The sequence below is a fragment of the Phacochoerus africanus genome, chromosome 9 (assembly GCF_016906955.1).
Source record: "Phacochoerus africanus isolate WHEZ1 chromosome 9, ROS_Pafr_v1, whole genome shotgun sequence".
Lineage (NCBI taxonomy): Eukaryota > Metazoa > Chordata > Mammalia > Artiodactyla > Suidae > Phacochoerus > Phacochoerus africanus.
The window spans coordinates 125,429,476-125,455,563 of record NC_062552.1 but is presented as its reverse complement, the minus strand read 5'-3'; the positions used below and the strand labels follow the sequence as shown (position 1 = coordinate 125,455,563).

General features: G+C 46.7%; 1 long non-coding RNA gene and 1 pseudogene across 4 annotated transcripts; one reads left to right on the top strand and one right to left on the bottom strand.

Moving 5' to 3' along the window:
• Positions 1–1,825: 1,825 nt before the first annotated feature.
• On the bottom strand, positions 1,826–10,250 carry LOC125135517 (uncharacterized). Of its 4 annotated transcripts, XR_007136987.1 has the most exons (4): positions 9,971–10,250; positions 9,514–9,609; positions 4,214–4,359; positions 2,355–2,543 (listed from the first exon to the last, which is right to left on the bottom strand). It is a non-coding gene; the product is annotated as an uncharacterized LOC125135517 (long non-coding RNA). The 4 variants fall into 4 exon arrangements; XR_007136985.1 differs by lacking the exons at positions 2,355–2,543; positions 9,971–10,250 and adding an exon at positions 1,826–1,884 and having other exon boundaries at positions 9,514–9,787; XR_007136986.1 differs by lacking the exon at positions 9,971–10,250 and having other exon boundaries at positions 4,214–4,390; positions 9,514–9,787.
• Positions 10,251–24,521: 14,271 nt separating this feature from the next.
• On the top strand, positions 24,522–25,345 carry LOC125136776 (60S acidic ribosomal protein P1-like; annotated as a pseudogene).
• Positions 25,346–26,088: the final 743 nt, after the last annotated feature.

Genomic DNA, 26,088 nt, shown 5'->3' with positions numbered 1-26,088 from the left:
CGCTGAAAAAAAAAGAAAAAACTCCATGTGCTTGCTGGTTTGAAAGCTGCTTCCACTGCTGATGGTAGTAATCCAGGCCGAGAGTGATGGAGGAGTGGACAGGGCGTGGTAGCAGTTGAGATTAAGAAAGTTTGAGTCCGGAGTTCCCGTCGTGGCGCAGTGGTGAACGAATCCGACTGGGAACCATGAGGTTGCAGGTTCGGTCCCTGCCCTTGCTCAGTGGGTTAACAATCCGGCGTTGCCGTCAGCTGTGGTGTAGGTTGCAGACGCGGCTCGGATCCCGCGTTGCTGTGGCTCTGGCGTAGGCCGGTGGCTACAGCTCCGATTCGACCCCTAGCCTGGGAACCTCCATATGCCGCGGGAGCGGCCCAAGAAATAGCAAAAAGACAAAAAAAAAAAAAAGAAAGAAAGTTTGAGTCCTAGTTGTATAAGCCAGGAGGCTTTCGCAGCAGATCAGAGGTGACTTGTGGGAGAAATGGAGGAGTCAAGAGCGAACTGGTGGCATTCTCGAGAGGCTCAGTGGGTTGAGGATCCCTCGTTGTCACTGCATTGGCTTAAGTCACTGCTGTGGTGTGGGTTCAATCCCTATCCCGGGAATGTCCACATGCTTCGGGTGCAGCCAAAAAAAAGAGAGAGAGAGAGAATGACCCCAAAGTAAGCATGAGCAGCCGTAGGAGGGAAAGTGCCATGAACTTTAAACTTTAAAAAGGCTGGAGAAGAGCGGGGTGTGAAGGGAAGACCAGTTCAGTTTGGAGCATGTTGGGTGTGAGGTGTCTATTAGGCATTTACAGGAAGTGCCCAGGAGGCAGTTGAGTACTCAGGCCTGGAGAGAATCTGGCCTGACAGGCATTTGGCAGTCCACCTAAGGAGGGAGTGGAAATAGCCGGACGGTCGGGAGGTGGGGGCGAAGAGGAGGAGGAGTTGTTGATGAAAAAGAGCATACCAGGAGTTCCCGTCGTGGCTCAGTGGTTGGTGAGCCCAACTAGCATCCATGAGGAAGCAGGCTTGATCCCTGGCCGTGCTCAGTGGGTTAAGGATCCAGCGTTGCCGTGAGCTGCGGCATAGGTCACAGATGAGGCTCAGATCTGGCATTGCTATGGTGTAGGCTGGGAGCTGCAGCTGCCGTTTGACCCCTAGCCTGGGAACTTCCACATGCCTTGGGTGGGGTCCTAAAAAAAAATAAAATACCGTTTGCCACATAATTCATATGATGTATTCACTTTAGGCCAAACTTACTGTTTTTCTGATTCAGAGATTAATTCATTAAGATGCTGAAAAGGATAGTTAGTTTTTCGGCTGGATCACTGAGGAGGCATGGGTTTGTTCCTGGCCCAGCACAGTGGGTTAAAAGGGATCCGGCATTGCCATAGCTGTGGTGTAGATGGCAGCTGTGGCTCAGATTCAGTCCCTGGCCTGGGAACTTACATATGCCATAGGTGCAGCCATTAAAAAAAAAAAGAGGAAGGAGCTCCCATCGTGGCGCAGTGGTTAACGAATCCGACTAGGAGCCATGAGGTTTCGGGTTCGATCCCTGGCCTCACTCAGTGGGTTAAGGATCCGGCATTGCCATGAGCTATGGTGTAGGTCACAGACACAGCTCAGATCTGGCGTTGCTGTGGCTCTGGCATAGGCTGGAGGCTACAGCTCCAATTAGACTCCTAGCCTAGGAACTTCCACATGCCTTGGGTGCGGCCCTAAAAAGACAAAAAAAAAAAAAAAAGAAGAGGGAAAGACATGGGCTTAGACAGGTGTTTTTAGGAATCACGTTTGAATTCTGTGCTGATGTCATGTAAAGTAACCAAGCTCTCAGGTTTATCTTGTTGGGTGAATTTATTCTATTATTACGTTATGACTTGGTCCTTCTTCATAAGACCACAGTAGAACCTGAAAACAAATTTGGAAAATATTACATAATGCTGTGTCCTTAATACAGCACTCCAGCTTTCTGCTTCAGATTTGCAGAATGATTAAACTGACACACCGTCGGGATTGCTAAATTAGGATATGTACAAATTGATCTTGTATAAACCATGTTATTCTTTCTTAAATAACTATTATTAAGTAGATGCAATACTTAACATTGCACACACGTCTTCAAGTAAAAGTGTCTTTTATTTATTTATTTATTTATTTTTGGTCTTTTGTTGTTGTTGCTATTTCTTGGGCCGCTCCCGCGGCATATGGAGGTTCCCAGGCCAGGGGTTGAATCGGAGCTGTAGCCACCGGCCTACGCCAGAGCCACAGCAACACGGGATCCGAGCCGCGTCTGCAACCTACACCACAGCTCACGGCAACGCCGGATCGTTAACCCACTGAGCAAGGGCAGGGACCGAACCCGCAACCTCATGGTTCCTAGTTGGGTTCGTTAACCACTGCGCCACGACGGGAACTCCGTAAAAGTGTCTTTTAAAGAGGTCTTTTAGGGTTTTCAACCATAGCTCATTCTGGGAGTGCCCACTATGTTGGCATCATGCTTGGTGCTTGTACAACCTCTGGTCTTCACACACGCACAGCCCTGTACAGCAGGCACCCTTAACCCCTTCCTGCAAGTGAGAAAAGAGTAATGAAATGACTTGTCCAAGTTACTACCCTTGAGCTAGGTATTAGCAGAAACAAAATTTGAATTCAGGTCTCAAAAGAAACATCTTGGAGTAAAGTAACGAAATATACTGTTTTTTGGGTTTTGTCTGTGTTTGCAGCAGGTGGAAGTTCCCAGGCCAAGGATGAAGCCCACGCCAAGCTGCAACCTGTGCCACAGCATCGTCAATACAAGATCCTTGAGCCACTGCACCAGCAGGGATCTCCCAAAATACACTCATTTTTAAACTATCCATTACTAGAAGGGGAAGAATAGCAATTCAAATGAAGCAAACCTGTAATTTTTAAAATTCTGAGCTTTTTTTTTTTTAACTCAAAACTACAAAAACACAACCCACAGGATGGGGGAAAATATTTGCGAATCAGGTATCTGATAAAGACTCGTGTGTAGAGTGTGTAAACAACTCCTCCAACGCAAAAAACAATCTAGTTTTAAAACGGACAAAGGGTCGAGTTCCCAGTGTGGCGCAGTGAGCTCGGTGGCATCTCTGGAGCCCTGGGTTGGAGGTTTGATCCCCAGCCCAGTGGTTAAGTTCTGGTGTTGCCGCAGCTATGCAGCTGCAGCTCAGATCTGATCCCTGGCCTGGGAACTTCATATGCTGTGGGGCAGCCAAAAAAGAAATAAGATAGAAAGTGTTTGGAGTTCCTGTTGCGGCTCAGCAGGTTAAGAACTTGACAGTGTCCCTGAGGATGCGGGTTTGTTCCTTGGTCTCACTCAGTGGGTTAAGGATCCCATGTTGCTTTGACGTGCGGTGTAGGTCGTGGGCACAGCTCAGATGTAGCGTGGCTGTGGCTGTGGCATAGGCTGGCAACTGCAGCTCCAATTCAGCACCTAGCTTGGGGACTTCCATATGCCACGGGTGCACCCCTAGAAAGACAAAAAGAAAAGAAAGAAAATTTGAAAAATGGACAAAGGCCTTGAGTAGATGTTTCTCCAAGAAGGTACACGAAGGGCCAGTACGTGCATGAAAAGGTGTCCTGCGCTGCCGTCAGAGAAACGCAGATCAAAACCAAACGGAGATTCCACCTCACGCCCTCTCGGATGGCTGTAATCAGAAAGACAGGGAGTTCCCGTCGTGGCGCAGTGGTTAACGAAGCCGATTCGCATCCACGAGGGCTCGGGTTCGATCCCTGGCCTCCCTCAGTGGGTTAAAGTTCGGCGTTGCCATGAGCTGTGGTGTAGGTCGTAGATTCGGCTCGGATCCCACGTTTTGCTGCGGCTGCTGTGGTGTAGGCTGGCAGCCGCGGCGGCTGCAGTTGCAATTGGGCCCCTAGCCCGGGAACCTCCATGTGCCTTGAGTGCAGCCCTAAAAAAGACAAGGGGGAAGAAAAAAAGACAGGTAATACCAAGCGGTAAGTATGTGCAGACATTCAGACTCTCATGTCCTGCTGGTAGGAGTGTAAAACAGGGCAGCCGCTTGGAAAACAGTCAGGTGATCCTCAAATGTTGAAGTAGTTGCCACGTGACCTAGCAATTCCACTCTTAGACATACACCCAAGAGAAGTGAAAACGTATGCACGCGTATTCACAGCAGCATTAGTCACAGTAGCCAAAAAGGAGAGACAAACCAGGTGTCCATTAACTGACCAATGGATAAACCAAATGTAGTCTTACCCCCAGTCAGGTGGTAGCAGCCATGAGGGGAATGACGCATATGCCACCACCCGGATGAAGCTCGAAAACGTGCCGAGTAGAAGGCTGACACAGACGGCCACATGTCATCTGATTCCGTGTATACGAAATGTCAGGCACAGGCGAATCTACAGAGACAGGAAATAGGTTATGGGCTGCCTAGAGATAGGGCGAGGGGGAACGAGGGGGACTGCTCATGGGTACCACGTTTCTTTTTTTTTTTTTTTTTGTCTTTTTGCTATTTCTTTGGGCCGCTCCCGTGGCATATGGAGGTTCCCAGGCTAGGGGTCAAATCGGAGCTGTAGCCACCGGCCTACGCCAGAGCCACAGCAACGCGGGATCCGAGCCGCGTCTGCAACCTACACCACAGCTCACGGCAACGCCGGATCCTTAACCCACTGATAGAGGCCAGGGATCGAACCCGCAACCTCATGGTTCCCAGTCGGATTCGTGAACCACTGCGCCGCGACGGGAGCGCCCCGCGTTTCTTTTTAAGGTGGCACAGGCGCTCTCAAGTCGATGGTGGTGAGAGTCGCACAATTCTGAATATGCTACAAACCACTGATTTTTATACACTTTTTTTTAAACGGCCGCATCCCTGGAATATGGCAGTTCCCTGGCCAGGGATTGAATCCAGCCTACAGCCGTGACCTCCATACCTGCAGCTGTGGCCTGTGTAGGTCACAGTGGATCCTTCGACCCACTGAGCAGGGCCAGGGATCAACCCTGAGTCTCCACAGCAACCCAAGCCGCACCAGTCAGATTCTTAACCTACTGCGCCACAGCAGAAACTCCATTGTACACTTTTTTTTTTTTTTTGGTCCACACCCACGGCAGGTGGAAGTTCCCAGGCCAGGAATCAAACCCAAGCCTTAGTTGCAACCTGCGCCACAGCTGTGGCAATGCCGTAGGTATCCTTAACCCGCTGCACCATAGGGGAACTTGGGTGATTTTTACACACTTTAATTGGGTGAGTTGTATGGGCTATTAAATCAAAACTAGAGGAGTTTTCATTGAGGCGCAGCGGAAGCAAATCCATCTAGGAACCATGAGGTTGTGGGTTCGATCCCTGGCCTCGATCAGTGGGTTAAGGATCTGGTGTTGCCGTGAGCTATGGTGTAGGTTGCAGACATGGCTCAGATCCAGTGTGGCTGTGGTGTAGGCCGGCAGCTAGCTCCAATTGGATCCCTAGCCTGGGAACCTCCATATTGCCGCAGGTTTGGACCTAAAAAGCAAAAAACAAAAACAAAAAAACAAAAAACTAGAGCAAACTAAACAGTGCCCAGTTTTTCTTAATTCTGTACTATAGTTGATTTACAGCGCTCCTTCAGTTTCTGCCGACAGCAAAACGACCCAGCCGTCCATGTACATACACTCACACACAGACACACTTTTTTTTCCGCACTATCTTCCATCGTTCTAACCAGAAGCTGTACACAGTGCCTTGTGCTGTACAGTAGGACCCCATTACCCATCCATCCCAAATGTAACCATTTGCATCTACCCACTCCAAGCGCCCTCTCCCCTGGCAAGCACAAGTCTTGCCTCCATTTCTGTGATCTGTTTCTGGTTTGCAGGTAGGATCATTTGTGCTCTATTTTAGATTCCACCTGTAAGTAATATCACATGGTATTTGTCTTTCTCTTTCTGACTTCGCTTAGTATGAGAATCTCTAGCTTTATCCATGTTGCTGCAAATGGCATTATTTTGTCCTGGTGTGGGGGTGTGGGTTTTTTTGTTTTGTTTTGTTTTTTGGGTTTTTTTGGGTTTTGGTTTTTGTTTTGTTGTTGTTGTTGTTGTTGTTGTTGTTTGCTTTTTAGGGCCACACCTGTGGCATATGGAAGTTCCCAGGCAAGGGGTTGAACCAGCGCTCCAGCTGCCAGTCTATGCCACAGCCACAGCAACACCAGATCCCAGCTTTGTCTATGACCTGTACCACAGCTCAGATCGCTGTAACATCGGATCAATCCTTAACCCACTGAGCAAGGCCAGGGATCAAATCTGCATCTTCATGGATCCTAGTCTGGTTGGATCCCTGAGCCACAACGAGAACTCCCTATTTTGTCCCTTTTTATGGCTGAGTAGTATTCCATCGTGTACATGCACCATGTCTTTTTAATCCATTCATCTTTTGATGGACATTTGGGTTATTTCCAAGTCTTGGCTATTGTGAATAGTGCTGCTATGAACATAGGGGTGCGTGTATCTTTTGAATGAAAGTTTTGTCCAGAGATATGCCCAGGACCAGTTTTTCAAACAGCTACTGTTATTAGGACTAAATATTTACATATTAGGTTGTTTGGACTTACCTAATAAACAGAACTGTTAGGTGTTTTTTTGGTCTGGGGGGTGTGGGAAGAATTACTGAGAATAGTGCCCTGGTGGCCTAGTGGATTAAGCATTATGGTTGCTGCTGTGGCACAGGATCGGTCCCTGGTCCAGAAACTTCCACGTGCTGTGAGTGCAGCCAAAAAAAAAGAACTCCCTCAGTTTCCAAGTTAGGCCTTCATTTTGTGTGTGTGTGTGTGTCTTTTTGCCTTTTTCTAGGGCTGCTCTTGCGGCATATGGAGGGTCCCAGGCTAGGGGTCGAATCGGAGCCATAGCCACCAGCCTACACCAGAGCCACAGCAACACGGGATCCGAGCCGCGTCTTCGACCTCCACCACAGCTCACAGCAACACTGGATCCTTAACCCAGTGAGCAAGGGCAGGGATCGAACCCGCAACCTCATGGCTCCTAGTCGGATTCGTTAACCACTGCACCACGACGGGAACTCGTGGATCTGGCGTTGCTGTGAGCTGTGGTATAGGTTGCCGATGCGGCTCGGATCCTGTGTGGCTGTGGTGTAGGCTGGAAGCTGCAACTCTGATTCGACCCCTGGCCTGGGAACCTCCGTGTGCTGTGGGTGCGGTCCAAAAAAGCAAATAAAAAATAAAAATAAAAACAGAACATCTCTACCTATAGCCCAATCTCTCTGCTCCCAACCTCAAAATAATCACAGCTGTCGCCCACCCCTTCCTATAAATACAACTCTGTGTGTGCTGTTTCAGTTGTTTAGACTCTAGGGGTAAAACAGAACTCTGGGTTCCAAACCAGAGTAATGAAGGGAAAAAATATAGGAAGAAAATGAGATCACTTGTCACCAGGCTGTGATATTCTGTCTGTCACTTGCAGACACAGAACCCGTCGAATTACTACTTATTCTTAGCACTGCACAGAAATTAGGACATCCTTTTTGGGGGCTATAGCTTGTGCTAGCTTTGTTTTTCATTGTTAAGCTCCTCCAGTTACAGGTTCAGTGACAGCCTATTCTAGCAGCTCAATAAACGTTATGAGTTTTCTCTCTTTAGAGGTTAGAACAGGGACTTTCAAAGCTTAATAGCCTCTAGGAGTGCCCATCCTGGCTCGGGGGAACGAATCTGACGGGCATCCGTGAGGACACAGGTCTGATCCCTGGCCTCACTCAGTGGGTTAAGGATCCGGTGTTGCCGTGAGCTGTGTTGTAGGTTGCAGATGCAGCTTGCATCTGGTCTGGGAACCTCCATATGCCATGGGTTTGCGCCCCCCCCCCCCAAAAAAAAGACCGAAAAAAAGCTTAATAGCCTCTATAACAATGTCTAACTTTTTCTGAGAACCTTAAGCAGGAAGGTGAGAAAAGGAAATAGTCAAAGAGTTGGTGTGCTCCATGTCAGGAAACAATTAATGTGCTGCTTCTACGTGCTTAGAACTGCTCAGTTACTCCCCAAAGAGCCTCATCCGCAGCACTGGGCTGTTGAGAAGCAGCTGGTAAAGCTGAATGATTTCTAGCCTTGGGCCAGGGGTGGGAAGTAAGATGCACTTGTTAATTTAAAAATCCATTTTAGGCGTTACTGTTTGGAAAAGTAAAAATGCAGTTGATGATATTAAAAAGTCTAGTCTAGGAGTTCCCTGGTGGCCTAGGGGGTTACGGACCCAGCTGCTTGACACGGATTGGATCCCTGCACTGCCGTGTGCCATGGACACAGCCAAAAACTCACTAAATAATAAAGTAAAAAGATCTGGTCTAGGGCTGGGTAGAGAGTATTCTCTGAAAGATCATCTTACTTATTCACTTATTTACTTATTTATTTAATAGCGATAGGGGCATGTGGAAGTTCCTGGGCCAGGGATTGAATCCAAGCCACAGCTGCAGCACACGCTGAATCATTTTAACCCACTGCATCAAGCTGGGGATCAAACCCACACCTCCGAAGTGACCGGAGCCACTGCAGTTGAATTGTTTCCTCTTTTTTCTTTTTAGGGCCTCATAGGTGGCATATGGAGGCTCCCAGGCTAGGGGTCAAATCAAAGCTGCTGCCGCCAGCCTACACCACAGCCACAGCAACACAGGATCCAAGCCACACCTGTGACCTACACCACAGCTCGTGGCAAGGCTGGATCCTTAACCCCCTAACTGGGGCCAGGAACTGAACCCGTATCCTCATGGATACTGGTTGGGTTCGTTACCACTGAACCACGATGGGAACCCCTGCGGTGGAGTTTTTAACCCCTTGCCCCACAGTGGGAACGCCTGAAAGGTCGTCTCTCTCGAGGAGGTTCCTGTTACCATTGCGGTTAGATGCTGAGTTTGCCAGGAGGGAGGGCTGTCGTCGCAGCCTTTACAGTGAGCAGAGTCCCTCACGCCGCGTGCAGCCCAGCGTGAACGCCCAGCACGTGCTGGGTGGACTTCTCCAGCCCTCCTTTTCCACCTTCCTCGCGTTTGTGTTTGTGTTTTCTTTCTTTCCTGCTGTTTCCATTAACCCCTGCTCCCTCACTGAGCTGTGGCCCCTTTACTTCCTCATACCTGTCACACCTGTGCTCTCAGGCCTTTGCATAACCTGGATCCCCTCTCTCCTCTCTTCCTTGGGGGGAGAAGGCCGCTCATCCTTTGAACCTTAACTGGAAAACCACCCTTCCTGGCGTGCCCGTTTACGCTGCCTGTTCATCCTGGTTCATCCCTCGGGTTTCGGTTCGTTTATTTATTTGTTTATTTTAAGTTTGGTTTGGAAAGGCTTCATTTCCGAATGTATGTGTGATTTTAACAAATACTTTTTACAAGCAAAATTAACAATATTAAGTACAATCAACAATATAAGATAAAGTACCAAATTACGTGAAATCAGAGTAATCTGGGAAAAACGATGGCTTTCCCACATTTAAAAAGACACACCACCGCCTCTTTTCTATTTGCTTCTCTTCAAGTATTCAGAATGGTGAGAAAGTTTTCCATGCCATTGGACGTAAGAGTTTCCAAACAGACTTACCTTTAAAAGTTGAGTAATTGGGTTCAGGGGACACTCTGTGAAAACAACTCAGGAGACCAAGCACTTGTGGTTTCAGGCGCGGAGGTGGCCAGTTTTCTGAAAATGGAAGGCAACATTTGACTTCTGAACAAGAACCAAGTCCCCAGACCGACTCTCCTCGGGTTTCAGTTTAGAGCCTGCTTTCTCAGAGGCTTCCCAGACACCCCGAATCTCAATCATGGCACCTTATTATTTTCTCAGCATTGTTGTTTCCTCTGTAGCCCTTGCCGCAGTCTCTGATAATGCACACCTCGTGCATCCCAACGTACTTCTGCGTTGCTCAGGTCACCCGCCTCCCCAGTAGACTGCGAGCTCTTTGAGAACAGGGTCCTGCCTTCATCGTTCAGCGTTTTGCGTCTGGAGTGGGTCCTGACCTTCAGCAGGTACTCAGTCTAGATTCGCCAGGTGGATGACTCACCTCCTTTGAGAAACATTCTCCAACTTTCAGCACGTTATGCTGATACCCAGCAGTGCTCTGGCATTTATTACGTGGCCGCCTCATCTCAGCAGATGGCTAGCTACACACGATTGCAGCTCCCATGCTTGAAAACATGCTCATTCATGCTTTCCTTGCTCCGAGTTTAGCCCTGAGGTTAAACTCCGCTTCAGGACCACATCAGACAGCTCCCTTTCTAGCATTTTAAGCGGGTGGGGGGTGGGTTCATCCCCTTGTTTATGTATTTGGCTTTCAGGTAAGAATCTGTTTAGCATGCCTAGTGTTCAGTCACTGCCTCAGCCCCAGCTCAGTGCTCTTCCCTCTCCTCCCCAAAACTAAGAGAAAACAAAACCTTGTCCCATCCATGAGGAGAAATCTCTCTTGGGGGTCACGTCTTGATTTACTAGGATAGCGTGTTGGATTTGATGGAGAGGTTTGAATGGCATAAGGATGATCAGGTATTTGCATAAGTATTTACTGTGGCTCTGGATCTGTTTATTAGGATAAGAAAAGATTGTGAACCGGGGCACTGAACATGTTTTCTTTTTAAGGTCTTTCTCGTATGGAACAGTGCTTTATATAGGTGGTGGGTGCCCAGGACCGTTTAGTGGATTGAACGTGTACTTGAAAAAGCTCATTGGACTTAAAGTCCAAAGACATGGCGTGAGTTCTACTCATAATCCCGGTATTTAGTGTTGGGAGTGTTCGCCAGTGCAGTAGGTGAAAGTTCAAAGTGCGATTGCCATTAGTTATCTATGATTACATGTTGGAAAACCTAAGAGGATTAACTGAAAAACTGAAGAAACAGTAAGTCTAGCAGGTTATAAAATGAACAGTCAAACATCAGTAACTTTCTCATGTCAAAATAGTATCTAATTTAAACCTGGCAAAAGGAAATAATCACAATAACAAAATAAGGTATAGAAATGAACGCCTCACTCGGGCAGTGGGGACCTTTAATCATGGACTACAGTTTGAATGGCGCCCCCTTGGGGTTGAGCTGCACAATGTCTCTGAATATATTTAGAAAGTTTCCAGAACCTACCTGAAGAATGCTATAAAACTCTCTGAAAAAAACTAAATTAAATAATTCAGTAAGAATACCTTGTTCTTGGGTAAGAAGACTCAGAATGTAAAATTGCCAGTTCTTTCTGAATCGGTGTCTGAATTGAATGTGATCCAAATCGAAATCAGCAAAATTTTCTTTAGAATTTGTTAAATTTTTCTAAATTTCGTTTAGAAAAATAAATATTTGAGTCACTATGGAAAACAAATAAAACTAAGAGATGGTTCTTTGAAAGGGTAAGCAAAATCAACAAACCTCTGGCCAGGCTCACCAAGAAGAAAAGAGAGAGGACGCAAATGTACAAAATATGAAATGAAACAGGGAAAATAACAAATGATACCACAGAAATTTTTTTTAAAAGTGCAGTGAACAATCATATGCCAACAAACTAGGCAACCTAGAAGAGATGTACAAGGTTCTAGAGATAGATATCTCAGCAAAACTGAGCCAGAAAGAAATAGATCATCTGAACAGACTGATCACCAGAAGTAAAATGGAATCTGCAATTAAAAAAAAAAAAAAACTTCACTGGAGAATTATATCAAATGTAGAGGAGTTCCCGTTGTAGTGCAGTGGAAACAAATCCAACTAGAAACCATGAGGTCACGAGTTCGATCCCTGGCCTCGCTCAGTGGGTTAAAGCTTGGCTTTGCCATGAGCTGTGATGTGAATCGCAGACACAGCTTGGATCTGACATTGTGGTGGCTGCGGCGTAGGCCAGCAGCTGTAGCTCCAATTCAACCCCAAGCCTGGGAATCTCCTGTGAAAAGGAGAAGTTCCTGTTACGGCTCAGTGGTTAACGAATCCCCGACTAGGAACCATGAGGTTGCAGGTTCGATCCCTGGCCTCACTCAGTGGGTTAAGGATCCCGCGTTGCTGTGGCTGTGGTGTAGGCCAGCGGCTACAAATCTAATTCCACCTCTAGCCTGGGAAACCTCCATATGCTGTGAGTGCAGCCTTAGAAAAGACCAAAAAAAAAAAAAGACCACACACACACAAAAAAAAAAAAGTGAAAAGGGAAAAAAAAGAAAGCAGTCCTTGTAAAACTCTTCCAAAAGATTGAAGGGAAAGGAATATTCCCAGAATCATTCTGTGAAGCCACTATCACCCTGATACCAAACAAAGAAAATTACAAGACAATATCTTTGATGAATATAGATGCAAAAATTCTCAACAAAATATTAGCAAACCCAACCACACATAGAAAAAATCAAACGCCACGACCAGGTGAGATTCATCCCAACGTCACAGGGATGTTTCAGCATGCACAAGCAGGAGATACCCCACATGAGCAAAAGATGAAAACCGCATGACCAACTCAATAGACGTGGAAAAAGCATTTGGTAAAATTCAACAGCATTCATGATAAAAACTTTTACTAAAGTGGGTATAGGAGTTCCCGTCATGGCGCAGTGGTTAAGGAATCCGACTAGGAGCCATGAGGTTGCAGGTTCGGTCCCTGCCCTTGCTCAGTGGGTTAACGATCTGGCGTTGCCGTGAGCTGTGGTGTAGGTTGCAGACGTTGCTCAGATCCTGCGTTGCTGTGGCTCTGGTGTAGGCTGGTGGCTACGGCTCCGATTAGACCCCTAGCCTGGGAACCTCCATATGCCGCGGGAGCGGCCCAAGAAATAGCAAAAAGCCAAAAAAAAAAAAAGTGGGTATAGGGCGTTCCTGTCGTGGCTCAGAGGTTAATGAATCCAACTAGGAACCATGAGTTTTCGGGTTCAATCCCTGGCCTTGCTCAGTGGGTTAAGGATCCAGCGTTGCCGTGAGCTGTGGTGTAGGTTGCAGACTCGGCTCGGATCCCGCGTGGCTGTGGCTCTGGCGTAGGCCGGCGGCTACAGCTCCGATTCGACCCCAGCCTTGGAACCTCCATATGCCGCGGGAGTTGCCCTAGAAAAGGCAAAAAGACAAAAATAAGTAAATAAATAAAGTGGGTATAGAGGGAACATATCTCAACATAATAAAAGCTATTTATGACAGACCTTCAGCCAACGTAATACTCAGTGGTGAAAAGCTGGAAGCCTTCCCACTAAAATCTGGAGCAGGATGAGGATGTCCACTCTCACCACTTCTATTCAACATAATATTGGAAGTCCTGGCTATAGCAGTCAGACAAGAAAACTAAAAGGTGTCCAAATTGGGAGAGAAGTGGTAAAATTTTTATACGCAGATGACATGATGCTATATATAGGCAACTCTGAAGACTCCACACAAGAAACTACCGGAACTGATTAAAAAAAAAATTCTGCAAGGTAGCAGGATACAAGTTTAGCATACAGAAATGTTTCATTTCTTTACACTAACAATGAAATATCAAAAAGGAAAAAGAAAAAAACCCTCTTAAAATCACATCAGGAGTTCCTGTTGTGGCTCAGTGGAAATGATTATGACTAGTTACCATAAGGCAGCAGGTTGGACCTCTGGCCTTGATCAGTGGGTTAAGGATCCGGTGTTGCCACGAGCCATGGTATCAATCGCAGACACAGCTCAGATCCTGCGTTGCCGTGGCTGTGGTGTAGGCCAGGAACTGTAGCTCTGATTAGACCCCTAGCCTGGGAAGCTCCATATGCCACAGGTGCGGCCCGATAAAGCAAAAAATAATAATAAGACCACATCAAAAAGTTTAAATACTTAGGAATAAACCTGACTAAAAAATGAAAGACTTATATGCTGAGAACTATAAAACATTGATAAAGGAAACTGAAGATGATTTAAAGAATGGAAAGATATCCTTTGCTCTTGGATTAGAAGAATTAAGATGGTTAAAATGGCCGTATTACCCAAAGCAGTCTACACATTTAATGTGATGCTTATCAAATTACCCACGTTATTTTTCACAGGACCAGAACGAATAATCCTAAAATTGTGTGTGGAACCATAAAAGACCCAGAATTGCCAAAGCAATCCTGGGGAAAAAGAACGAAGCTAGAGGAATAACCCTTCCAGACCTCAGACAGTACTGCAGCATGGTATTGGCACAAACCAGGCATGAGGATCAATGAAACAGAATAGAGAGCCCAGAAAGAAGCCCACACACCTACAGTCAAAGGAGGCAAGAATATACCATGAAGGGAAGACAGTCTCTTCAACAAGAGATGTTGGGAAAGCTGGACAGCCGCACGTAAATCCGTGAAGTTAGAACACGCCCTCACACCAAAAACAAAAATAAACTCAAAATAGCTTAAAGACTTAAATATAAGACATGACACCATAAAATTCTTGGAAGAGAACATAAGCAAAACATTCTCTGACATAAATCTTACCAGTGTTTTCTTAGGTCAGTCTCTCAAGGCAATAGAAATAAAAGCAAAAATAAGCAAATGGGAACTAATCAAACTTACAGTCTTTTTCACAGCAAAGGAAACCATTACCAAAGGACGACCTATGGACTGGGAGAAAATATTTGCAAACAATGTGACTGACAAGTGCTTAATTTTCAAAATATACCAACGGTTCATACAACTCAATATCAAAAAACAAACAAAAACCCTCAGGAGTTCCCTCGTAGCACAGTAGGTTAAGGCTCCAGCATTGTGACTGCAGCAGCTCAAGTTGCTGCGGTGGTGCAGGTTTGACACCTGGCCTGGGAACTTGGTGTGCTTTTGGCGTGCCCCTCCCCCCCAAAAAAAACCCACTGACAAACTCAAAAAAACAGGGAGAAGACCTAAATACACGTTTCTCCAAAGAAGAAATACAGATGACCAATAGGCACATGAAAAGATGCTCGGCATCACTAATTAGTAGAGAAATAACGAATCAAAACTGCAATGAGATATCACCTCACATTGGTCAGAATGCCCCTCATTAAAAGGTGCTGGAGAGGGTGTGGAGAAAAGGGAACCTCCTGCACTGCTGGTGGACGTGTAAATTGGTGCAGCCACTGTGGAAAACAGTACGGAGGTTCCTTAAAAAACTCATTAAAACAAACAAACAAACAAACAGGAGTTCCCGTCGTGGCGCAGTGGTTAACGAATCCGACTAGGAACCATGAGGTTGCGGGTTCGGTCCCTGCCCTTGCTCAGTGGGTTAACGATCCGGCGTTGCCGTGAGCTGGGGTGTAGGTTGCAGACGCGGCTCGGATCCCCCGTTGCTGTGGCTCTGGCGTAGGCCGGTGGCTACGGCTCCGATTCAACCCCTAGCCTGGGAACCTCCATATGCCGCGGGAGCGGCCCAAGAAATAGCAACAACAAAAAGACAAAAGACAAAAAAAAAGCAAATGAGACCCTGCTGTAAAGCACTGAGAACTATATCTAGTCACTTATGATGGAGCATGAAAATGTGAGGAAAAAAGCATGTATTGCATCTATGTGTAGCTGGGTCACCTTTCTGGACAGCAGAAAATTGACAGAGCACTGTAAACCAGCTCTGATGGAAAAAATAAAAATCATTATTAAAAAAAATAAAATGAGTCGCCCTATGATCCAGCAATTCTACTCTTGAGCACTTATCTGGAGAAATTTATAATTTGAAAAGACACACGCACCCCAATGTTAAGTCAGGAAGAGAAAGGCAAATACAATATGACATCACTTAGGTGGAATCTAAAATATGACGCAAATGAACTTATTTACAAAGCAGAAACAGACTCCTATAGAAAACTAACTTATGTTACCAAAGGGAAAAGGATGTGGGGGAGTTCCCGTCATGGCGCAGCGGAAATGAATCCAACTAGAAACCGTGAGGCTGCAGGTTCAATCCCTGGCCTCGCTCAGTGGGCAGGGATCCAGTGTTGCTGTGGCAGTGGCATAAGCCAGCAGCTGCAGCTCAAATTCAACCCCTAGCCTGGGAACTTCCATATGCCACGGGTGCAGCCCTGAAAAGCAAAAAAAAAAAAAAAAAAGGGAGGGGGAATAAATTAGGAGGTGTGGATGAGCAGATACAAACGTCTATATATAAAATAGATAAGCCAACAAGGTCCTACTCTGTAGCCCAGGTAACTATACTCGGTATCTTACAATAAACCATCATAGGAAGGAACATGAAAACAAATATAGGTATAACTATTATAGATAAAATTGAATCACTTCTGTACACCATAAATGACAGTGTCAATCAACTAAAAAAAAAGATTCACGATGGAAAATTCTGAAAGGGTACTGTTGGGGAAGAACTTGCTTCCAAATATTAACACGCATCATAAAACCTCTGTGGGAGCTCCTTTGGGGCTCACCAGGTTAAGGAGCCAGCATTGTCACTGCTTTGGATTGGTTGCAGCTGTGGCCCAAGTCCAATCCCTGGCCCTGGAATTCCTGCATGCCACAGGCATGGGCAAGAAAAACAAAAAACAAAAACTTAATTAAAACATTAATCGAAGGAATTCCTGTCGTGGCTCAGTGGTAATGAACCCTGAGGAATGAGGTTCCATCCCTGGCCTTGCCCCGTGGGTTAAGGATCTGGCATTGCTGTGAGCTGTGGTGTAAGTTGCAGACATGGCTCAGATCTGGAGTTGCTATGACTGTGGCATAGGCCGGCAACTACAGCTCCAGTTCAACCCCCAGCCTGGGAACTTCTGTGTGCTATGGGTGAGACCCTAAAAAAAAAAAACTATGGAATACAGTAGAGCACCAAATGAGACCCAGTAAAAATAGACATATAAAGATAGGATTGTTTTAATAAAGGTGTTGGAACAGCCAACTGGCCTTTTATAATAAAAATTCCTAATTCCTTCCTCAATCCAAGAAGCTCCAGGTGGATCAAAGACTTAAGTATAAAAATTGATCATGAGAGTCCAAAAAGATGAGTTCCTGCCATGGCAGAGTGGGTTACAAATCCGACTGCAGCAGCTTGGGGCACTGCAGAGGTGCCGGTTTGATCCCCAGCCCAGTACAGTGAGTGGGTTAAAGGATTCCACATTGCCACAGCTGTGGCTTAGATTCAATCCCTGGCCGAGGAGCTTCCATCTGCTGCAGGTGTGGCCATAAAAAGAAAAAAACTCCTTCAATAACCATGTTGGTAATCTTCAAATGGGGAAGGCATTTCTAAACATAGCCCAAAACTCCGAAGCCTTAGGCTATTTTTATTCTATATCTTGCAAGGTACAAAACACCATTTAAAAAGACAACAAACTTGGAAAAAACATTTGTAACACGTATGGCAAGGAATAATGTCCCTAAAAAGAAAAATGTTTATTTAAATCAATTAGAAAGGAAAAACAGGCAAAGGACATGAGCAATTCACAAAAGTTGCATTTATCAGATGCTTTGTTCATGATTTCTGAGTTTCCTGTCATGCCTAGAACGAACTTCCCACTCCAGGATGCTTAATTTTAATAATGAAAGAAATGCAAGTTAAAACAGTTTTTTACTATCAGATTGGAAAATGTAAATTATCAATAGGAAGTTGATAATAGTGTTGCCTCATATTTTTGTACTAACAAAGCATTAAGAAATAGGCACTTTTTTTGGAGTTCCCATTGTGGCTCAGTGGTTAATGAATCCAACTAGGAACCATGAGGTTTCGGGTTCGATCCCTGGCCTTGCTCCGTGGGTTAAGGATCTGGCGTTGCTGTGAGCTGTGGTGTAGGTTGCAGACGCGGCTCGGATTTGGTGTTCCTGTGGCTCTGGCATAGGCTGGTGGCTACAGCTCTGATTTGACCCCTAGCCTGGGAACCTCCATGTGCCGAGGGAGCGGCCCTAGAAAAGGCAAAAAGACACACACACACACACACAAAAAGAATGAAATAGGCACTTTTTTTTCATCTCTTTGTAGGGATTCCCCTACGGCATATGGAGGTTCCCAAGTCAGGGGTTAAATTGGAGCTGCAGCCGCTGTCCTACACCACAGCCACAGCAATGCCAGGTCCCTAACCCACAGAGTGGGGCCAGGGATCAAGTCCAAATCCTCATGGATACTAGTCAAGTTCTTAACCCACTGAGCCACCACGGGAACTCCAAGAAATAGGCCCTTTTACTCACCTTTGGTAGGAATGTAGTTTGCTCTTATTTGGAGAGCATTTTGATGGGCACTGTCAGAGTATTTACTGTAGTTACGTGATTTCACTCAGCAACTCCAATTCAAGGAATCTGCTCACATATATACCAGGTTTATGTGTATTGGGGTTTTCACTGAAGCACTGTTTTTAATTGTTAAAAATTAGAAATTACCTGAATATCTGTCAATAAGGAATTAGATAAATTATGGAAATGCCATACATTGCATCTGTTAAAAGTTAAATATGTAAACCCATATGTACTGACATGAAAAGATGTCCAAAATATATTAAGTGAAAAACGGAGCTCCCACTGTGGTGCAATGGGATTGGCAGAGTCTTGGGAGCGCTGGGATGCAGGTTCTGTCCCAGCCCAGCGCAGTGGGTTAAGGATCCGGCAATGCTGCAGCTGCAGCTTAGGTCGAGGCTGTGGCTGGGATCTGATTCCTGACCCTGGAGCTCCATATGCCGTGGGGAAGCCAAAAGAAAAAAGCAAAAAACCCCCAAAAAACTAGTCAGTTGCAGAGGGCTATACATAATATGTCATTTCTGAAAAGCTAAAACATATACATATATGTAGGGGAGTTTTGTTGGTTTTTTAGGGCTGCACCTGCGGCATATGGAAGTTCCCAGGCTAGGGGTCAAATTGGAGCTACAGCTGCCAGGCTGCACCACAGCCACAGCAACACTGGATCTGAACCTCACCTGTGACCTACACCACAGCTCATGGCAACGTCGGATCCTTAACCCACTGAGCGAGCCCAGGACTCAAACCTGCATCCTCATGGACAGTCTTGACTCATTACTGCTGAGCCACAACAGGAACTCTGACATGTGGGGCTTTTTAAAGCTCCAAGTTTGTGGACTGTACTGCTTACCTGGTCACTGCAGAGAGTAACCTCTCTGAATCTGTTTTCTTGTTTCTAAAACTGGAGTATTACAGAGTTCCCATCGTGGCGCAGCGGAAACGAATCTGACTAGGAACCATGAGGTTGCGGGTTCAATCCCTGACCTCGCTCAGTGGGTTAAGGATCCGGCGTTGCCGTGAGCTGTGGTGTAGGTCACAGACGCGGCTTGGATCTGGCATGGCTGTGGCTGTGGCGTAGGCCGGTGGCTACAGCTCCAATTAGACCCCTAGCCTGGGAACCTCCACATGCCACAGGTGTGGCCCTAAAAGGACAAAAAAAAAAAGAAAAAGAAAAAACTGGAGGATTACATACGTACCTCTTAAGTACGTGGAAATGCTCAGAAGACAAAATGTATATACGAGCTTTCTGTTAACAGCAGTGTGCTATCAAATACATGATATTCAAACAAAAGTCATTAAGTGTAGATGGCTTCCATAACCTACATTCTCATAAGCTAATAAACCTGTATTTATTTTTCAACTTGATTTAATGATGTAATGCTTATTATCTTTTTGATAGGCAAAGAAATCTTTTTTCTTGTGTCATTTTTATTATTTATATCAATTTTATTTTATTATTAATATCTTATATTCAGTTTTCCCAAGCCATTCCCCCAGATATCTGTTTTTCCTTTTTTTTTAATTGCAAACTAATTCCTAAATTTTTAGGGGGAAACAGACCCCTTTGAAAGCCCTATGAATAGTTCCCATTGTGGCTCAGTGGTTAAGAATCCGACTAGTATCCAGGAGGACACAGGTTTGATCCCTGGCCTCGATTAGTGTGTTAAGGATCCAGTGTTGCCACAAGCTGCAGCGTAGGTCAAAGATGCAGCTCAGATCTGGTGTTGCTGTGGCCGTGGCGTAGGCTGGCAGGTGCAGCTCTGACTGAACCCCTAGCCTGGTGATTTCCATTTGCCTCAGGTGCAGCCCTAAAAAGCTTAAAAAAAAAAGAAATTTCAGTAAGGTATCCAGATACAGAATTACTGTAGAGAAATCAACATATATACAAGCCACACTAGTTAGCAGATATATAAAAGACTCTATTTACAATAGTTGTGAATAGGATAAAACACCTAGCAATATACTTAACATGAATTGCAAGATCTTTACGGTAAAAACTTTAAAATGCTACAGGTCTCCAAAGAACAGCTAAACAAGTGAAAAGGCATATGTTCTAGAATAGAAAGAGTCAACATAAAAGTATTAATTTTTCCTAAATTAATCTATGAATTAATGTGACTCCATCAAATTCCAAGCTATATTTGGAAACTAAAAATGATTTCGAAGTTCAAGCGGAAAATGCAAAAAAGAAAAAAAAGAAAAAGAAAAGCCATAAAAAGTGGGAGGAGTTCCAGTCATGGCTCAGCGATTAACGAATCTGACTAGCATCCAAGAGGACCCACTGGCCTCGCTCAGTGGGTTAAGGATCCTGCGTTGCTGTGAGCTGTGGTGTAGGCTGCAGATGGGGCTCAGATCTGGCGTGGCTGTGGTGTAGGCCAGTGGCTACAGCTCTGATTTGACCCCTAGCCTGGGAACCTCCATATGCCACAGGTGTGGCTGTAAAAAAATAGTAAATAAATAAGAAGGTAGTAAGGCGCATAAATAGATTAACAGAACAAGAATTCCAGAAATAAACCCAAATAAGTAGAAACACTTTATGTTTTTTAAAAATATTTTAAATCTGTAAGTAAAAGATCAGGAGTTCCCGTCGTGGCGCAGTGGTTAACGAATCCAACTAGGAACCATGAGGTTGCGGGTTCGGTCCCTGCCCTTGCTCAGTGGGTTAACGATCCGGCGTTGCCGTGAGCTGGGGTGTAGGTTGCAGACGCGGCTCGGATCCCGCGTTGCTGTGGCTCTGGCGTAGGCCGGCGGCTACAGCTCCGATTCAACCCCTAGCCTGGGAACCTCCATATGCCGCGGGAGCGGCCCAAGAAATAGCAACAACAACAACAACAACAAAAAGACAAAAGACAAAAAAAAAAAGATCAGTGTTTGCTAAATAGGATTAGACAACTGGGTAGCCATCTGGGAGGAAAATGTCCAAACGGCTGAAAGATGAAAAATATGAAAGAGAAGCATTCCCGCTGTGGCGCCGTGGGTTAATGCTCTGGCTTATCTCTACGGAGGCGCTGGTTCGATCCCTGGTGCAATATGTGCGTTTTAGGATCCAGCGTTCCTGAAGCTGTGGCACAGGTTTTGATCCCTGGCCCAGGAACTTCCATGTGCCCCGGGGGCAGCTGAAAAGAAGGAAGAGATTTTTCATAGTCTCAGAATGTAGATCCTTCTCAACAGGATGCAAGACTTACAAACCATAGAAGAAATATTGCCACAGAAAATGTTTTTCAGAGTTCCTGCTGTGGCTCAGCTGGTTAAGAATCCAGTATAGTGTCCGAGCGGATGTGGGTTCAGTCCCTAGCCTCATTCGGTGGGCTAAGGACCCAGTGTTGCCACAAGCTGCAGCACAGGTCACAGCTGTGGCTCGGACTCCACGTTGCCCGTGGCTGTGGTGTAGGCCTGCAGCTGCAGCTCCGATTTGACCCCTAGCAGGAGCTTCCACACGCCGTGGGTGTGCCATGAAAAGAAAAAGTTTTTTCCCCTCAATACGGTTGATGCTTAAACAGTGCCGGGGTGAAGGGTGCAGACCCTCTGCACGGGCAAAAATCCGGTATTGCTCTACAGTCAGCCCCCCGGCTCCCCAGACCTCCGTCCTGGACTCAGCCGGCCCCGATCGCTTCTTACTACAGTGTGTCTTTATCGGAAAAAACCTGCCTCTAAGTGGACTGGGGCCATTCGAACCTGTGTTCTTCAAGGGTCAGTTGCAGTGGACACTGTAGTCCCTGCTGCTGCTGTTGTGGCGTTCTGGTCCCTCCCCCGCCCGGGAAGGGGACCTGCAGGACCTCCCTCCAAAACAACAAAAACAAATAAGGAACTGCCTTGACTCAGCCCAGGCAGTTGGCTTCTCCTTCGGCACCCCCTCTCAGACGCGGTGGCGCTCCGGCTGGGCCCCAGCCTTGCTAACTGGCACTTAGGGGAGGGAGGCCACAGTGGAGGCCGGGGTGGCCTCCTTTGCCTCCTCTCCTGTCCGGTCCAACACTCACATCACAGAAGCCAGAAGGCCCTGCAGGCCCGCCTGCACCTGCGGCTGAGCCGCCCAGGCTGCATTGGAAGCTCTCTGCTCAGCTGCCCCTCCTGCCTTTATATACAGTCCCTGAACCAGCTTTGCAGGGAAAATAAGTGTTTGTTTTGTTAGAAAGAAAAAAAAATTTCCTCTTGGTAAACCACTGTAAGCAAAATCAACAAACAAGGAACTGAAAAAGGAGTTCTCGTCGTGGCTCAATGGTTAACAAACCTGACTAGTATCCATGAGGATGTGGGTTCGATCCCTGGCCTCGTTCATTGGGTTAAGGATCGGGCGTTGCTGTGAGCTGTGGTGTGGGTCGCAGACTCGGCTCGGCTCCCTCGTGGCTATGGCTGTGGTGTAGGCAGGTGGCTACAGCTCTAATTAGACCCCTAGCCTGGGAACCTCCACATGCCCCAGGTGCGGCCCTAAAAAGCAAAAAAAAAAGTTGTTGAATGAAAGTGAACAGCCGAGAAAAACTTTGAAAATTCTGAGGAAAGTATTTCTTGCAGCCTGTAACTAAAGCCATGCAAAATATCAATCAAATATGAGAGCAGAACATAGACATTCGGGGGCATGCAAAGTCTCAAAACGACTTACCCTCCTCGTGCCCTTTCTCAGGAAGCAGTGAGAGGACGTGTCCACCAAAAGAGAAACCCTGGAAGGGCAAACGGTGCCGGAAATGGGAGCTTTAATCCTGGATGAGAGACACGGGAACCCCTAGGAAGATACTGAAAAGAGGTCCCAGGATACTGGTTCTGCATCAGGTGTGACGGGCACTGGGTACCGTAACCCAGATTCTTATCCATGCTCAGCTCGCCTGGACTGTGCTCAGGAAGCTCCCACCTGCCCGCCCTCCCATCCCCGCCCCCCGAATGAACTGAGAGCCCCCACTTCACTCCATAGAAATACTCTTGTATTTCGTTCATCCTGGAGGTTGGCCAGGATGAACGAAGCAGCAGGAAATACAGCGAATCCCACTCATCTCGACATCATTCCTGAGACATCCTGAGCCTGACCCAGCCTGTAGACCAGCCAGGTGCTCCAGCCGTGGCGACCCCTGTATTTCCCCACGTGTTTCCACGACCTTGCTGCATGAGGCTCCCCAAGACCACCCCCAGGTTTGGTGATTCCCTCGGAGGACTCAGCACAGAGTCGTACTCAAGGCTCTGTCCGCCGCCGCAGAGGGACACCAAGCAGAATCAGCAAAAGAAAAAAGCGGCGGGCACAGCCCAGGGAAACCAGCGGTGAGCCGAGTGCCCTCCAGGGGGAGTGCCACAGGACATCCCCCAGCAGCCGATCGCGACAGCACATGCGCAGTGTGTGTCAACCAGGGCCACTCATTAGAGGCTTAGGACCCAGGCTGCTTCTTTGCACACCCTCTGTCCTGGCACATACGAACTTCCAGAGCCCCGGAAGGAAAGCTGGTGTTCAGCACAAGCCAGACTGTTTGCACAAATGGTTTACGCACACCCTCCTGAAGTGCGGGTTCCCGAGGCCAGCCCGGGGCCAGCCTTGCCAGCAGCGCTTTCCGAGGAGCGCCGTCTCAGGCCTGCTCTGTGAGCTCTTTTCTAAATGATTTCCCACAAACCTTACCCAGAAAGGGCTCCTGGAAACGCCAGGAAAGCGGAAGCCAGGCTGTGACCTGGAAGCTCTGTTTAGTTTACATTTTCCTGGAAACCCTGGCCTGGACCGTGATGACACTGCTTCTCCTTACACCGAGAGGCGTGTTCTCTCCATCTCGTTTCCACTTTCTTTGGCTGCAGGGTACACAGCAAAGTGGTCAGACCACAAAGGGTCCTGTCAGCCAAAGCCCACCCTCCCCTGGGGAACCGAGTTGTAACTGGGCATGTGGTGTCCGGGTGGCCTGCGTTTCTGAGGTTCCGTGTGTGTGTCTGAGGTCTTGCCTCTGAAGCCTGCGAGAAGTGACGGGCTGCTTCTGGGTCTGGGTCTAAGGCTTAAGACTTTGTCCCTAGAGGTGCCAGCGACACAGCTTCAGCCACCCAGGTGGTGAAATGCTGTAGTGACAGCACAAAACAAAGACGTCAGGGGTCGGGTTCCCTGAACAGCCTCTCCAAACAAGAGCGGCCTGGCAAGTGAGACAGAAAATGTCCTTCCTTCTTTCTTTTTTAAAATTCTTTGATTGTTATTTCCCCAATACAATTTTTTTTTGTTGTTTTTTGCTGTGCAGCAAGGTGACCCAGTTACACATACATGTGTATATTCTTTTTTCTCCCAGTATCCTGCTCCGTCATGAGCAACTAGACGTAGTTGTCAGGGCTCCACAGCAGGAAGAAAGCTGCCTTATTTCTTCGTGCACTTTCTCCATCCCCCGACTCAAACACCGTGATAGCACAAAAGGCAGGATGTGCGCTGCCTCGGAAGAAGCACGTCGGGAGCTCCTGAGATTCAGGAATATTCTATTTCTTAACCTGGTATCAAATACACACACACACTTTGATATGTATCTATGAGTCATCTCACTGTTTTAAACAAATTGCACACACCGGGATGCTAAGGGTACCGCCCAGGGACCTCTGCCCAATCCTGAGTGATGACCTGTATGGGAAAAGAATCGGAAAAGGACTGGCTGGAGTATAGCTGATTTACTTTGCTGTACACAAAGTACGGCACACACACCTTTCTAAGTCCGCTATACGCCAATAAAATTTATTTGAAAAAGTGAAAGACCCTTCCTCGGCGGCTGCTAAGGTGCTCGGTCCTTCTGAGGAAGCTAAGGCCGCGTTGGGGTGAGGCCCTCACTTCATCCGGCCACGGGCACCGTGCCCAGCATCCCCCACCTAGCATTCATCCACACCTCGGCCTCTGTCCCCGGAGCTCGCCTGCGTCTACTCTGCCCTCATCCTGCAGGATGATGAGGTGACAGTCACGGAGGATGAGATCAAGGCTCTCATGAAAGCAGCAGGTGTAAATGCTGAGCCATTCTGGCCAGGCTTGTCTGCAAAGCTCTGGCCAGTGTCAACGTGGGGAGCCTCATCTGCAGTGTGGAGCCTCATTCTCCACCGCTGCCCCGGCGGAGGAGAAGAAAGTAGAAGCGAAGAAAGAAGAATCTGAGGAGTCTGATGATGATACGGGCTTTGGTCTTTTTGACTAAACTTCTATAACACATTCAATAATAAAAAGCTGAGCTCATTAAAAAAAAATAAAGTGCTTGAATCTATCAAGGCAAAAAAAGATTAGCAGAATTAATAATGGTGAAATATGGAGTTCCCAGCATGGTGCAGTGGGTTGAGAACCCAACTGCAGCGGCTCAAGTTGCAGCAGCAGCCCAGGTTTGATTCCCAGCCTGGCCCTTTGGGTTAAAGGATCTGGGGTGGCCACAGCCATAGCGTAGGTCACAGCCGAGGCTCGGCCTCATTCCCTGGCCGGGGAACTTCCACATGCTGTGGGTGTGGCCGTAAAGGGTTTTTTTAAATGGTGAAGTATGTGTTTGCTAACACTTGATGAAAGTAGTTTTCCTGGAAAAATAACAAGTGACTTCCATGTACATTGTGGGGAGAAAAGATACAATGACGATGATTCCACAAAAATCAGAGATGGAAATACCCCAATTTCTCTAACAAAATGTAAAGTCGTGCAATCTCACTAGTTTATAAAAGCAAAGTTGTAGGAGTTCCCGCTGTGGCGCAATGGGATCAGCAGCATCTCTGCAGTGCCAAGGACAGAGGTTCGATCCCCAGCCTGGCACAGTGGGTTAAAGGATCTGGCATTGCCACACCTGTGGTGTAGGTTGCAACTGTGACTGGCCTGAGAACTCCATTTGCCACGGGGTGGCCAAAAATGAAAACAAACAATGATAAAGCCAAAAAAAATGTAGTAATAGTGAAATACCATTTGCCCCTTGCCATTAAAAAGTTTAATATCCAACATTGGAGAATGTGTGGCAAAACTATCATCTTTATAAATTTCAGTAAGATTATAAATTGATCTAAGCTTTTTGGAGTACAATTTTACACTGCCTACAAAAATTTTAAATATGCAGAACAAATCAGCTAGAAAAAGACAACCCAGGAGTTCCCTTCATGGCTCAGCAGTTAACAAACCTGACTAGTATCCA